Genomic DNA, 15,089 nt, shown 5'->3' on the forward strand with positions numbered 1-15,089 from the left:
TCATTCCCCAAGCTTAGTTCCTGAAAACAACCACCTTTGTTTGCTTGGGCAGGGTTTGGTGAGGACAGTTCACCTCAGCTACGTGTGGCATCAGTGAGGGCAGTTTGGCTGCTGCTGGAAGATGCATTTTCCAGGTGGTTCATTCAAATGGCTGTCAAATTGGCGCTGGCTGTTGACTGGGGGCTCAGTGAGAATATCAACAAGTAGAGAAGAATCATGGGCCTCACCAAGTGGCTGCTTGGGCTGCCTCCCAGCATGGCGGTGGGACACCAGCAGAGAGAAAGCCAAATCCACCAGGCTGCTCAAGGCTAGACTTTGCACGGCCACAGCATCATTTCTGCCCTGATTTGAGGAGATGAAGAAATAAATCCCACCCCTGGATGTGGGTAGAGACAAAGCACTCGTGACTATCTCTGACCCACCCCAGATACTGCAGCACTTTCAAATCCGTATTTGCTCTTCCCAGTAATGTTTTTCAGTTTTAATAATTTATTTCTTAAATAAGCTTGAAATAGGGGCGCCCGGGTGGCTCAGTGGGTTAATCCTCTGCCTTAGGCTCAGGTCATGGTCTCAGGGTCCTGGGATTGAGCCCCGCATCAGGCTCTCTGCTCGGCAGGGAGCCTGCTTCCCCCTCTATCTCTGCCTGCCTCTCTACCTGCTTGTGATCTCTCTCTCTCTCTGTCAAATAAATAAATAAAATCTTTAAAAATAAATAAATAAAATAAAGAAATAAACTTGAAATAAATATGACAACATCTTAACAATTTACACATGTGTGGAACACAAATGTTTGCAATAATATGTCTATGTATGTTTTCTATTTTCTTTAATTTTTTAAAATTAATAGGCTTCATTTTTTTAGAAAGGTTTTAGATTTACAGAAAAATTACAAAGATATGATAGAGTTCCCATATGTGCCTCCTCTGCACACACAGTTCTCCCATTATTAACATCTCACATTGGTATTGTATATTCGTCCATTTAATAGGGTTCCTTTTTAAAGATTTTATTGATTCTTATTTTGGAGAGAGAAAGAGTACATACAAGCAGAAGAGAGGGGAAGAGGGAGAAGCAAACTCCCTTCTGAGTGGAACCCAAGGCAGGGCTGGATCCTAGGACCCTGGGATCATGACCTGAACCGAAGGAAAATACCGACTAAGCCACCCAGGTTGCCCTATTTGTCATAATTAATGAACCAACACTGACAGCTAATTACTTAATTTAATTTACTCACTTATTCATATTTCCTTAGGTTTTTTATTTGTTTTTTTAGAGAGAGATGGGGAGGGAAGGGGCACAGGGAGAGTGAGAATCTTAAACGGGCTCTATGCCTGGTGTGGAGCCCCACATGGGGCTCCATCTCACAAGCCTGAGATCATGACTTGGGCTGAAATCAAGAGTCAGATGCTTAACCAACTGAGCCTACCAGGCACCCCAAGTTCCTTGGTTTTAAACTAATGCCCTTCGGTTCTGGATCCCATCTAGGATGGCATGTTATATTTAGCAGTCACGTCTCCTCAGGGTCCTCTTGCTGTGACAGCTTCTCAGACTTTCCTTGTGTTTTAAGTCCTTGATAGGACTTGTGTCCTTGTGTTTTGAGTCCTTTTGAAGAGCACTGGTCAGGCATAGTGCAGGATGTCCTACTATCTCATGATTAGATTGAGGTTATGGGCTTTGGAGAGATAGGTCACAGAGTTGAAGAACTATTTTCATTACAACATATCAACATGATTTATGACTGTTGATGCTGACCTTGATCTCCTGGCAAAGGAGATGTTTTTCAGGTCCCTCCACTGGGAAGTTCCTCTTTTTTCCTCCTTTTGCTTGGTGTCTTCTTTGGAAGAAAGTTGCTGTGGGTAGCCCACACTTGAGGAATGAGGAGTTACGCTTCCCTCCTTTAAGGTGAAGAATGTACATGCATTTTCTGGAATTTATCTGCACAGAGTGTTGTTTCTTCTACCTTGTTTACTGATTTATCAATCATTTGTTTGTATTAGTATGGACTCATGGATATTTATTTTATACTTTGGGTAATAAAGCAACACTACTTTATTTTGTTGCTCAGTTTGTTCCGGCTTTGGCCGCCAGGGACGCTTTCATTTACTTAGCAGCATTCTGACTGGATACTATCACTGCCCTGAGAAAGATAAGAAAAAGGTAGTCCATTCAAGTGACCGGAAAGTGCAGGACATGACCTCCCACCTCTGACTTCCGAACTTCCACTGCACCCACTCAGTCCTGGGCCCTTTGCTGCAGTCCAGAAGACAGGCTGAGATCACCGGGCAGCTCCTCCAAGAAAGTCAAAGAAGTCACCCGCTGGTCTAAGGAGGTCCGTGAGTGTGTGGCTGCTCCATATACTAAAAGTTCATAGCCAGGGAAAGGGTAATTATATACCTCAATGGAAAAACAAAAAATATGTGAGCAGCGCCAGGTTATCATGAAGTAGTTCAAGTCTATAAATAGCACTACCCTGGTCCTTAACCATCTCAGGAGCAAATTAAAGCTTGCCTCAGTGCTGGCCATGAACTTGCTGCCCTGCCCCAGCCCTGGTGCTCCATAGGGCTTCACTGCGAGGACCACGGATGACCAACAGACCAAGATCCAGGAGGACATATATCCCCTCATGTACAGGAGGGAAGCGTGCAGTGGCCCTCCCATGACACACATTGTTCTGGGAATCCACAAACAACCTTCACAATGGAACCAGCGTCCTGGCCATGGGCAATCACTGAACAGATACTTCTTTTCTGATACAGCAGGGATCAAAAATCTTGAGAGACCTCAAGATTTGAGAAATAAACAAGATCTCAATCTTGAGAAATAAACTAGCTCTGGATGGAAAGTACAAAAAATATCACTACAGAGAAGGTCTTCTTTGAAGAAACTGTCATACATGTTCAAATCCTTCAAGGATCCAGACCGGCTCCATGGGTTGGACATATGGCTTTGTTTGGGAGAAAAAAGCTACTCCAACCTTGATCTCAAAACATGCTCAGGAAGTCATTCAAATGTGAGGCCCATGTCAATACCCCAGTTCCCACTGACACAGGGAAAATTCTGTAGGGACTGCTACAACTGAAGATTTTCATAACACAGCAAATGCTTTCATTTCTTTTTAAGTCCAAAACCTCTCTTGGCCAAGTACTGTTAAAACAAAGTTTCATGATAAGGTTTTCCAAACATTTAATAAGCCTTGAGGATACTAGTGCATACTGTAATCTCTAATTTTATCAGGTCTTAATATTATGCTATATTTGCCACACATCTTTTTTTTTTTTAAGAAAGAAAATATTGTAGAACCCCTTGCATCCTCTGTGCACATGCTCACCCCTTGTCCCGCTGCCCTCACATGCCCTAGCTGACAAATATTCCGGTTCACACCGAGCTCTTCTGCCCTGCCTTCCACTCAGCTCGGCAGGTGACGGTATCAGGAAGGGTGTGCTAAAGGAGACCCACTTCGCAGAGCGCCTCAGCCAGAGAAAAGGCCTGCTGAGCACAGCTGTTAGGAGGAGGAGGAGTGGGGTGTGGAGGAGAGAAAGGATGAAAAATATGGTCTAGGGCTTGAAATGCATTTCAGCCTTCCAAAGACAAAATATGCTGCAACAGATCACAGCATCTGTTTTGTCCAAACTCTCTTTTGTTGTTAAGTTGTGGTGCTCAGGATGAAAATGCCAACATTACAGAAATCTCATGTTCTTCGTTCTCTTAAGGAACTGAGGGACAGGAAGAGAGAAAGGCACAGCGCTGGGAAAAGGTGGGTGAGGCCAAATCCAATTTGGCTGCAGAGTACTGTTTAGGTCTAATGATGTATTAAGTGTTATCGGACTTGTAAAAAATATGTGATAAGCCAGGGAATGTTCTGGCAGGCTAGTGGTTTCCAAAATTATATTTCTGCAAGATTTCTGCTGATTAAATTAATGCTATATGGTCGGGTTCTTTCAGGGACATCGACTGAATGGAGTCCTAAGCCAACAAACATAGAGAGAGCAGGGAGGACCCAAAACCACACTCATTTGCTAAATTTCCAAACAAATTAAACTTAAATTGTATTATTAAACCCAACCAAAGCATTTTCAAAATACCACTTGCCAGACTGGTTCAAACTGGAAGCACACGGTCTGTTTCCAACACCACCAGACCAGACCCAAGTCCAGTGCAAAGTACAGTCACTGGAAGGGAAGGAAACTGTCAACGGTATGCTTTGTGTTAGGCATTGTGGTGGCTACGTCACTTTCTACAGCTTATTTAATCCTCACAAAATACTCTGAAGGATGACAGTATCCAGTCTGACACAAGAAGACACCGCAGCTCAGAGGGGTCAAGCAACCTGCACAGGGTAACACAGCCAGCAAGCAGTTCATATGTCTGAGCCCTGAAAGAAACACAACTACAGGGAGCTCTATCTTTCTGTGGCAGTCTCACTTCCGTGGTGTTTGTGCATCGGTGGGGCTATTTCGGATTGCAGAGAACAGAGACATGCTCCCCTTCTCTCTGGACTTGGGGGTGAACTGTAAGACTCCAGAGGAAGTGAAGGAGCTCAGAAAGCAAGAACGGTCACAGCAACCAGACTCGGGCTTCTGTGGTGCGTCACAGGGACCTGCCCTCTCAGAGGGGCTCATGCAGCTGCCGATTCTAGTGACACTGCCCCTCTCAACATAGCCTTCCTCTCTCTCTCCTTCTCTCTCCCTCTCTTTCCTGCTCTGCTTGCCTCGTGCTTTCTGCCTCCTGGCCCCATCTTTCTATTCCCATCATGCCCCTACGGGTTATATATGTTTCCCTTGGTCAAAGGACAGTGGATAAAAGGCCTTCCCATCTAGAGGAAACAGGCCCCACAGGGGTGGCCTGTTTGTGTCCAACCAATTCTTGGTCCAATTATGTGGACTAGGGTAGAGACGCCACATGACACAGATGTGGTGGTTAATTACACCGAAGATACCATTTCCTCAGCGAGGAGGTGTGGGTGTGGCAGGCCTTTGGGGTCTCCAGGGCTGCCTGGAGTTAGTGCCCTTTGGCCACCATGATAAAGCGTCACACACGGGATGGCTTTAGTACAACAGACATTATTCTCCTGCACAATACAGAAGGCTGGAAGTCTGAGATCAGGGAGTCACAGGGCTGTGGTTCCCACAAAGATACCAGAGGAGAGTTCTCTCTTGCCTCTTCTAGCTTCTGGTGGGCCCAGGCATTCCCCTGACTTGTGGCTGCTCCCTCCTACTTCTGCCTCTGTTCTCACACAGTTTTCATCTCCCCGTGTTTCTCTAGGTCCTCTCCTTTTACTATAAGGAAACCCGTCATTGGATTCAGAGTCCACCCTAAATCCAGGATGATTTTACCTCGAGGTCTTTAACTAATGACATCTGCAAAGACCCAATTTCCTGATAAAGTCACCTCCTGGGTTTCCAAGCAGATATAAATTTGGGGGGTGGGGGTACACTATTTAAACCATTACAGCTTCTCTTCAGTACACTGTAGTGTCACACAACACCCCCAAAGCATACAATGGGCTCGGAGACAGCAGGAGTCGTACTGTTGTTACTTCTTTGGGGTTTGCCTTAGCATGTGCCAGGAGCTAGCTAACTGCCTCCTGACTTACCCAGAATAGACCAGAAAAAAATTCTGAAAAACCAACATCATCTTATTCAAATCCCTACCTGTTGCATGGTGCTATGCTGCCCGGTGACATCCTGCATTCATCATGGCTGCCTGGTAGCAAGTTTCTGGGCCACCCACACCATAGGACATGGTCCACAGAGATGTGGCTCTGCAACTTGGCCCGGCTTCTGAGCAGAGGTCTGACACCACAGCTTCTCCATCCTGGAGTCAACCGAGTGCAATCTCTGCAGACCTAACCCTGCCTTCTAGTGTGTTCCAGCCCATGAGCCAACTGGGTCCAAAATCCATGCCAAGGTTCTCTTCATGTTCCCTCTCAGTCGCCTGAGGAGGTAGAAGAGTCCTGTTCATGTTTGACCTTGTTCACTGAGTGCTCTTTGGTGGGAAAACAAACCAAACCAAACCCCAGAACTCTGGTTTGGTTCTTAGTGATATAAAAACTATTTGGATTTGGTTCGAGGTTGAGCAAACTGGTGCAGTTTGTTCCGGTTTTTGGTTCATAGTTCAGGCCAAGTTGCTGATCCAGACAGAAAGAATGTCCCTGGAATGCTTCTTCCAACTAGGGCTCAACAGCTGACAGGGCTGGGTGTCCCAACAGAGGCCGCCTGCTCAGTCTACCCCCAGAGACTTCCGTGCAGCTCCGAACATAGGCCTCGAGGTTCTGGGGAAAGGGCCTGGCGGCACATCTGGCCCGGTTCTCTCAGGCCTTGCCCGGAAGGTCATGGTAGCTTCCATAGACTGGGAGCAGAATGGGGGCCAGGCCGCGAAGCATGCCTTCAACCCAAAGGACCGGGGACAGCGGGGGCAGCCTGGTGGTGGGTGTCACTGTGTTAATCTGTTCAGTTTCTACATAAGTGCAGCTCTAGTGATCTTAGTCAAGGACGGTCAGGGAGCCACAGAAAACCCATATATGGCTGGGTGGGAAACAACAAGGAGTGATGGGCCCTAGAGGAGCCAACTTAAATGCCTAAAGGCATTCAACTTCAAGCTGTTCGAAGCCCGGTGCTCCTTCTGTGAGGCTGGCGCATCTAAGAGGCTCACAAAGGAACAGTCCTGCCTGCCAAAGAGAGCACAGTTTCTGGGGGCTATGCCACAGTTTCCCGCCCCAGCCAGGAAGCAAGGCAGAGCCAAGGACGAGGCATCAGGAGTGCTCGTCCCCAGGGAGCAACTGCAAGGGGACAGAGCAGCTGGGGGCATTGGGGACACCTGGCAGTGAATCACCAATCAAGGATTTTGAAAGGAAAACACATATTTCCACTCTAGTCTCCCTCCCACGCTGACCACACATCAAAGGGGTCCTCGGATGCAGGGAACTAGTCAGCTGGGTTGATCAGGCCCTGAATGCTGGAAACCCGAGGGCCGGGACCAAAAGGCAAAGTCCCTGAGGGACTGCCCCAATTCTGCAATGTGGGAAGAGACACACCTCTGGCCACCACGCAGGGAGCTGACAAACACTGGAAACGGAAAGAAAGTTCTGAGATCTCTCATCTACACACCTCAGCTTCTCAGGATTATTTTATCTTTCCTTGTCCTTTAAATAATCCATGAAAGGGCAACCTTATCAAAGGCACGTTGGGTTTTCCCTGACTTAGCTTGAAGCCATTTTTCTTCCGCCTTGACTACAAGGATAGCAAACACCGCCTGAGACACAATCCAGAAATATTTCCTGGTGCTGGCTGCCCTGACAGGATTAGACCGCTAGCTAGCACATGTGATTTCAGCTGGGTGTGCTTTGTGTTAAACTATGCTTGCTACGTGCTGGATTCAATTATAGGTTTTCTTACACTTACATCTTCATTAGTTCTACATTGCCGAGTAGACGGAATGTGCTGTCAGCTTCAAAAAAAAAAAGTGTTATTTTTTTTTTTCAAGGATTCAACACTGTCCAGTCCTATTAAAAAAAGAAAGGAAAAGAAAAATCTTGGCTCCAGCACACATTGCTAATGGGCATGGAATTGATTCACGAGTCTCCAACTCTAGTTGTATAAAAGTAATTACTGCAACCTTGAGTAATTGCTTCCATATTCAATACCCACAGAAGGCTGCACATGTGTAACATACACACACATATATATTGAATTGGGAGAGAATAAAATATAAATTTAAAAAAAGGAACTATCAGAGAATATTTAAACAGCTCTCATACGTACCCCTAAAAACAAAAAGCTGTAGCTGCGATAAAGATCCTGACAGACACAAATGAAGCAGGGCCAGCAGAGACCAGAGCCCGGAAGACCCCAGCCCTCCAAAACTGGAGAGCAGGTAGTCTGGGCACGGGAAGTCATGAGTAGCAACTTCTATGGCAGCCTCAAAGGCCTACTTCCCAGCCAGCAACTGGCAGCACAAGGTGGTCCCCTCCTGCTCAGTAGCACAGCCTTCCCCAACGTCCTGCGAAGCCTCTGCCTGGCCCCCAGTCTATGGAGCTTCATGTCCTATATGTGACTCTGGAAGCCACAGGCCCCACTCTGTCCCCCAGGTGGGTCCCACAGGGCATGAGAGGCCCCTGGGGGTGGGGCAGAGCATTCCCATACAGCCCCAGAAACCACTTCAGGGAGGAAAGGAATCCATGAGAAAGGTCTGCAGACCTGAAGGAACTTTTCTGAGCAAAGAGAGAGACATTCAGAGTTGGTACCTTAGGAAGGCAGTTAAAGGCAGGCGTTCCTGGTGATGTGGAGATGACGGAATTGATTTCGTGAATTGAAACCCAAGACCTGACGTGGCTCTCTGTTATGTTTCATGCTTGGTTGGAGCCTGGGACCCCTTGGAGCTTGCTTTCTGTCAGCTACAGAATTGCCTTCTTATCCTGGCTTTGCTTCAGCCACAACTGTGATAAAGCTACGTCCCTCACACCTCTCTGCTGAGACCGTGACTGACAATGCCGGACAAAGACAGACCTCCAGGCAGATGGGCCTCTGCCCACTCACCAAGAAGGTTGTTCAAGCAGGTGCTGCACGCCTACCTGCTCTGCCTTCTATTGCACGGTTCCGCATCTCACCTGACAGGATAATTCCCAAGCTGGGGGTTGAGAGGAAGGAACAGCTTGGCAGTCGGGTTGCTAATGGCGTCTTCTTCTTGTCTGGGTTCACAAAGAGCCAGGCAGTGTGATGTGGTAAAGTGACCCAGCGGAGCAAGCATGCAATGCTGTGGGCCCGGGGCCCAGGCTACTACTGCAGATCCCACACCACAACTGGAGAGACTCCTGGCTTCTCTTCAGTGTTATCTCTGGCCAGCCTCTGTAGATCCTCAGCCTGGCAAGAGAGGCCCATTTTAAAAATCCTGGCAACCACGTAGGACCTGTTGCACACCGCCTTGGATTTTGGGGTCTTGATTGAAGTTCAAACCACATAATTTTTTTGTTGGGCTCTGTTTGTCCTCTTTCTCACCTTGGACTTGGTTCCTCAAAGTCTGTCTTCCAGAAGGGTGTCAGGGCCCAACAGGCATCAGAGGCATTTCCTTGATATATAATCCATAAGGAGTGGCAGGAGAAGCCAGAGAACCTCCTCCATCAGGAGGTTCAGCCCCAGGTCATGAGACATTTTTAAATAAGAGAATGAAAAAAAATTTACTGTTTGAAATAAAGAGCTGGAAATCCAGCTAGCACATAATCAAGGTGCATTTGGTCATTTGAAAAAAGACAAAGTGGGTAATTAAACATCATCGTCACCATCATCATCATCATCATCATCATAAAAGACCTTTAAAGAAATAAAGAAAGAAGACAATGTGAGCTTTGAGATGCTCTGGAGGTTTAAAAGGTATAAATTCAGAGAACTTAGAATCTTTACAGCTCCAGTGTTGTGGAGACCTGGCCTGGGGTTGGGGGAGGGGTGGTGACAGCAATGCTTCTCCCCAGGGTGGCCCAGGGCTCTCCCCGCGGAGCGCTCGAGCTGCCACATGTTCCCCTTCCACAGACTAACAGCAGTTATGATTAGAAAAGGGTTTGGCTGCCAACTTGAAAATATATAGACCAGCAGCACTAGAAAATGAATTTCAGCTCCTCATCCTGCCGGCTGAGGGGCAGCGGCTCATTTGGGAGATACAGACAGAAGATACGGGGTGAGAAGTTGAGAAATCTCTGTTATCAGTGCCCTACAGGAGGGTAAAAGGACTGTCCGAAGACAAATTCTTCCAGAGTTCTGGCCTTGGTTTCCTTTTCTATAAAATGCTAGAGGCCTTGGGCAGTTGTGAGCATTTAGCAAAATATCAATGCAAGTGTTAGCACTGCTGGCAGAGGGGAGAAGAGAGAAAGGAGGACAGACAGACAGACAGACAGAAGATGTTGCCTCTTCACCCACAAACCAACTCATGGAAAAGGCAGGGTCAGAATAATTTTCTTCATTCAAAAAGTATTGAGTTCTGAACAGTGTTCTTAAGTGCCCAGGGTTTTACATCAGTGAATAAAGGAGGTGAAATGCCTGATCGAACTAGGCCTGCAACTTTATAATCCCTGGACAGGGGAGCCACCCCAGCCAATAAATACTTGTAGCATTTCAGCCAGTTTGAGCTGGGTCTTTTGTTACTTTCCAAGCAAAGAATTCTAACTGCTACTGTCATCCTCTAGAAATGGCGACCCCTGACCAAATCCTGGGTCTGGTCACATTTCACTCCCCATTCAAATGAAGGAGGAACACTGAAGACAAAAATGCTTATGTCTCTATGTCTCTGTCAGAAAAACCAGCCACCTCTGGGGGGCACACAGCTCTTATAAATAACCAGGAAGCAGATTCAGGCTCAAAAAAGATTCAGGATCTCTAAAAGAAAGAGAGAAAGAGGAAGAAAGAAAGAAAGAGAGAGAAGAAAGAAAGAGAGGGAGAGAGAGGGGGGGAGGGGGAGAAAAAGGGAAGAAGGGAGAAAGGAAGAAAGAAAGAGGGAAGAAAGATAAAAAGACAAGAAAAAAAGGGAAGAATTCCATAGGAAATTGAAAGGGAATTTGGGAGATAGAACAGAGCAAGCTTCACTGGACCATGGCCAGAAGAACTAGCCAGAACAAGCCTTCCCTTTTTAAAAGGGAAAGCCCGAGAGTCCCAGAGTATTAAGACCTTCCCAGAGTCTCTCACTGGAGATAAATTTAATGAATGGTATTTCTGGATACAGTTTATATATATCAGTAAACATTTTTTGTTCATTTATGTACCCTGAAGCTCACCTAGGAAAGACACTGCTCTGAACTTTCAAGATCTCCAATTCTGTTTTTTTGTTTTTGTTTTTTGCTTTTTTTTACAAAGTCCGTGTTCTGTTCCCTACTTTGTCAACTTTGTGAAATAAGCCCCAGTTGTCTTGAAGGCTGATGGGCTTTGCCCCCTAACTGGGAATGAGGGCCAAGGATGATGACACAAATGTTCTCAGAAAGATTTGTAACAGCAACACACATGCTCCTTTCCTTCTAGAAAGTAATCGAACAGCCTTTCAACAAGCCCTTCTAGTGCTGTAATTTGCCATGGACGTTTTGCTATTTCTGCCTCACCAGCACCTGCTCTTCCATCTTCCATTAACAACTGATTTTTCTTGGGGAGCCAACTTTCCTCCACTCTCAGGGCTGGTGGTGCGGTTAGGTCTGACCCCCTGTCATGGCTGCAGCACAGGAGGGACCGGTGACCCAGACCCAGACAATCAGAGCATAACACCCTCCTGGTCACATGTTCATTGGTTTAAGGATGGTCACACAGCTCAAACTAGGCCAGTGGTAATCAGTCCAAAAACATATGCTGAAATTTGGGGGATCCTTTTTTTTTCCTTTTGCTTAAGCCAGTTCATGTTTAACCAATCCTGGCTAATTTGTAAGTAAAGACTACCTACATATTCCTTACCTAGCCTATCCCTGCACATAGCACACTCAATCATGGCAGTTCAGAAATTAGCTGGGGCCCTACCATCTACCCTTTCCAAACACTGCTTATCTTTAAAAGGAGTCAGTATTAAGGAGGGCACGTATTGCATGGAGCATTGGGTGTGGTGCAAAACAATGAATCTTGCAACACTGAAAAAATAAAATACAATTTAATAAATGAATGAATGAATGAATGAATATAGCATTGACAACACTGCCCTTCCTTCCATCCTCTCTTCTCACTATGAACTCCAGTGGTTCTCCAAGCTGTGCCTGCAGACCCCACCCCTCTCCATTATCCCCATGGATCTTTAAATCTGATGTGATCACCATGGCCCAAGATATTTTTTTAGAGGAACCCAAATTCCAGTTGCTATACATAATGTTCTCATGGTGGTAGATGAGAAAGCAAGAATGGGAGTCCTGATCAACATGGCCTTACCTGGGGCTTTAGATTCAGGCTCCACTTGGCTTCAGATTAGTTAGGAAGTGCTCAGAAAAGAAACAGCTAAAGCCCCGTGGGGGGAAAAAAAATCCACAGGCATCTGTCATAAGAGTTTTTTAATCCTTCCCAGACAGCTCCCTGGGTCTAAGAGTAATTGCTGAGTGCTTTTCACAGAATCTCATGATCACGTATCTATGGTCTTTTCTGGAAAGGCCACTAAAGACCCCATGACCTTGCACCAGATAAGTGCCAAGTGGTGGCTAAAGGAGGCCCTCAAACTACGTAGAGTTCACAAGTACACAGCAAAAGGCTTGTGTCAGGCTCTGAATACCAACCATCACCTTCCAGAGCTGCAGACTAGGATTCCACTGAAGCTCAGAGTGCACTGGCTACCTTCTTGCTCTAAGGGGATCAGCAGTCAGCTGAATAATGGCCCTAAGGATGTCCCTATCCTCATTCCTAGGACCTATGACTGTGACCTTGGAACAAGGGTCCCTGCAGATGTGACGAAGTTCAAGATCTTGAGATTGGGAGGTGACCCTGTAGCCTCCCTAAAAGAGGGGCACAAGGAGGGTCAGAGTCAGAGAAGAAGGCCATGTGACGACGGACCAGAGGCCAGGGTGCTGCGCTCTGAAGCTGGAGCCATGCTCAGCAGCCAAGCCATGCAAGTGGTCTCTGCAGGTGGGAACCCCAAGAATATGGATTCTCCTCTAGGGCCTCCAGAAGGCCAGCGCATTGCCTGACTTCTGACTTCCAGTCTCTGGAACCGTAAAAAAAATAAATAAATAAACCTGTGCTGTTTTGAGCCATTACCTTTTAAGCCACCACCTTTGTGGTACCAGGAAACTCATGTAATTTGCAGTTACTGTCCTTGATTTTGCAATAACTACATCCAGATGCCAGCAGTAGCTCCCTGTGCTTGGCCCAAGCCGAGCTCTGGTTCTTGTGGTTGGGACAATGCTACCAGTACACGACAGTGTCCCCATCTCACAGCTCCCAAACATCCTGGCTCTTCCCCTCTTCTAGATGGGACTCCTGAGCTCAGGCTCAGAGCCCTATTGATCAAAGAGAGCCAGCAGGAACCTCTGAAGAGCATGGAGGCAAACGTTCCTCCACCAGTCACCACCTCAGCTATAACTGGATAGGATGGGATACCTCCCACTGGCATCTTCCCCTGCAGAGGCTCTGTGTAGAGAAAGATGGCCGCTGCTTCACAGATGATGCACATTAAAGATGTACTGACTGAATGGAGGAAAGCTATGTGTACTACTTTCCCAACGAATCACCACAAACTTAGTGCCTTAGGAAGAAAAACAAACAAGTTCGTTTTCTTACAATTACAGAAGCCAAGAGTCTGAAAGCTGTCTCACTGGCTCAAGTCAAGATGTCGGCAGGGTTGGATCCTTTTGGAACCAATGAGAGGAGGGTCAAAGCACAGAAACAAGAAAATGTCGTCACTGCAAAATCAGGGACAGTAATTGTAAATTATAGAAAAACCCACCTAAGAGAAGAATGCATTTTCTATGGGGAGTTCTCTCTGGGAGAAGCCAAGCTAGTTTCCTAGGCCCCTTTCTCTCCTTTGTATTAATTGTGCATTGGTAAGAATTCTAGTGATCTCCACTCAAAGCAATACACTCATGTGTCCCCTTCCCTCCACAGGACCCTCAGCTGGGACTTATTAAATTCTACCTACATTCATGCCTGAAAACCAGGTGGGTCAGCTGTAGGCAGTCCTCACTGGCTTTTACCCAGCCTAGAAAGTAGCCAAGTGCCTAGAGCTGCCCTCTCCTCCCACTGTCTGGCCTTATGACCAACAGAATAGAATGTTCCCTGTCCCCGCAGACCAAACAAAGGCATAGGAAAATGGTGCCCCTAGGGCACGGCCGTTAATATGTCAACAGACTGCTCTCTGTCAAGATAGTCTCCTGGGCAAAAACTCCAACACAAAACCTCAGGATACAACTCCTCTTTCTCTCTAAATTAACAGCAGCACTGGAAGAGAGATCCTGGCTTGTCATCATCCTCACAGAGGCAACCATTCATTAAACACATGATACGTGCCACTCTGCAGAGAGGTGAAGAAATTCAGCCAAGTTCATTTACTTGAACTTGCGTTCTTTCCGACAACTTACATTCTTTCCAACAACTGCTGTTCATACATATAGTTGCCACATCCACCTACGATGGGATGTTTCTTCAAAACTACTAACTGGTAAGGGTTTTGTTCTTCTCCTGCCATTTCGCATTACCCTAGGATAATTCCCCCATTCATGCAGCAGCCAAGGTGTTCTGAATCTTCTACCCCAAGGAAGAGAGGACACACAATGGGAATCTTTCCCGGCCCTAGTTTCAAAAGCATACTGCCTTCAAGGCCCGTAAAGGGCCTATTTACAAAGGCAACATGATCGACTTAGGAGAAGTTGTGATTACGAACAGCAAAGCTTCCCATCATGCCCAGGTCAAGGTTCCCCAGACTTAGGGAAACAACGGAAGTGAAGGAAAGGATGAAAGGGGACTCTATCTCTTGCTCCTGGACATGGCCCAAGGACACTGGAAAGGATGACAGAGGCCCCATGCAGATTTTCCCAAACTTCAGTTATTGATGAATCAAATGTCATATGCTTTTGCTGTCACTTTTCACCTATAGCAGCATTTACTTGCTTTTTCTCTGTAAATCAACTTTAAAATAACTCTTCGGTCAGTTAAGCATCTGACTCCTGATCTCAGCTCACTCAGGTCTTGTACAACTCAGGGTTGTAAATTCGAGCCCTACATTGTGTGGAGCCTACTTTTAAAAAAAAAAAATAAGATAAGATAAAATTATTCTTTTTAAAACATAGTTTCTGGGCACCTGGGTAGCTCAGTGGGTTAAGCCTCTGCCTTTGGCCCAGGTCATGATCTCAGGGTCCTGGAATCAAGCCCCACATCAGGCTCTCTGCTTGGCAGGGAGCCTGCTTCCCCCTCTTTCTCTGCCTGCCTCTCTGCCTACTTGTGATCTCTCTCTCTCTCTCTCTCTCTCTCAAATAAATTATTTTTAAAAAGTATAAAAAATAATAAATAAAATAAATAAAACATAGATTCCTCCTAGGGAATGATATTTTTAAACTCAGAGACTTGGGACGCCTGGGTGGCTCAGTCAATTGGGCATCTGCTTTAGACTCACGTCATGATCCCAGGGTGCTGGGATCAAGTTCTGCTCCCTGTTCA

General features: G+C 46.4%; 1 protein-coding gene across 34 annotated transcripts in view; it reads right to left on the minus strand.

Moving 5' to 3' along the window:
- Positions 1-15,089, minus strand: part of LOC309862336 (uncharacterized protein) — a 230,645-nt gene that overhangs the window by 78,683 nt on the left and 136,873 nt on the right. For 2 of the 34 annotated variants that reach the window (XR_014310430.1, XR_014310431.1), the window contains exon 1: positions 5,652-5,927. The exons of 24 other annotated variants lie outside the window; for them this stretch is intronic. The gene's annotated coding sequence lies outside the window, so the exon portion shown is untranslated. Of the gene's footprint in view, positions 1-5,651; positions 5,957-8,569; positions 9,127-15,089 lie in introns of those variants that run through there. 8 more of the 34 variants (XR_014310448.1, XR_014310468.1, XR_014310469.1 and 5 more) reach the window with 8 other exon arrangements.

The sequence above is a fragment of the Mustela nivalis genome, assembly GCF_964662115.1.
Source record: "Mustela nivalis genome assembly, chromosome: 3".
NCBI lineage: Eukaryota > Metazoa > Chordata > Mammalia > Carnivora > Mustelidae > Mustela > Mustela nivalis.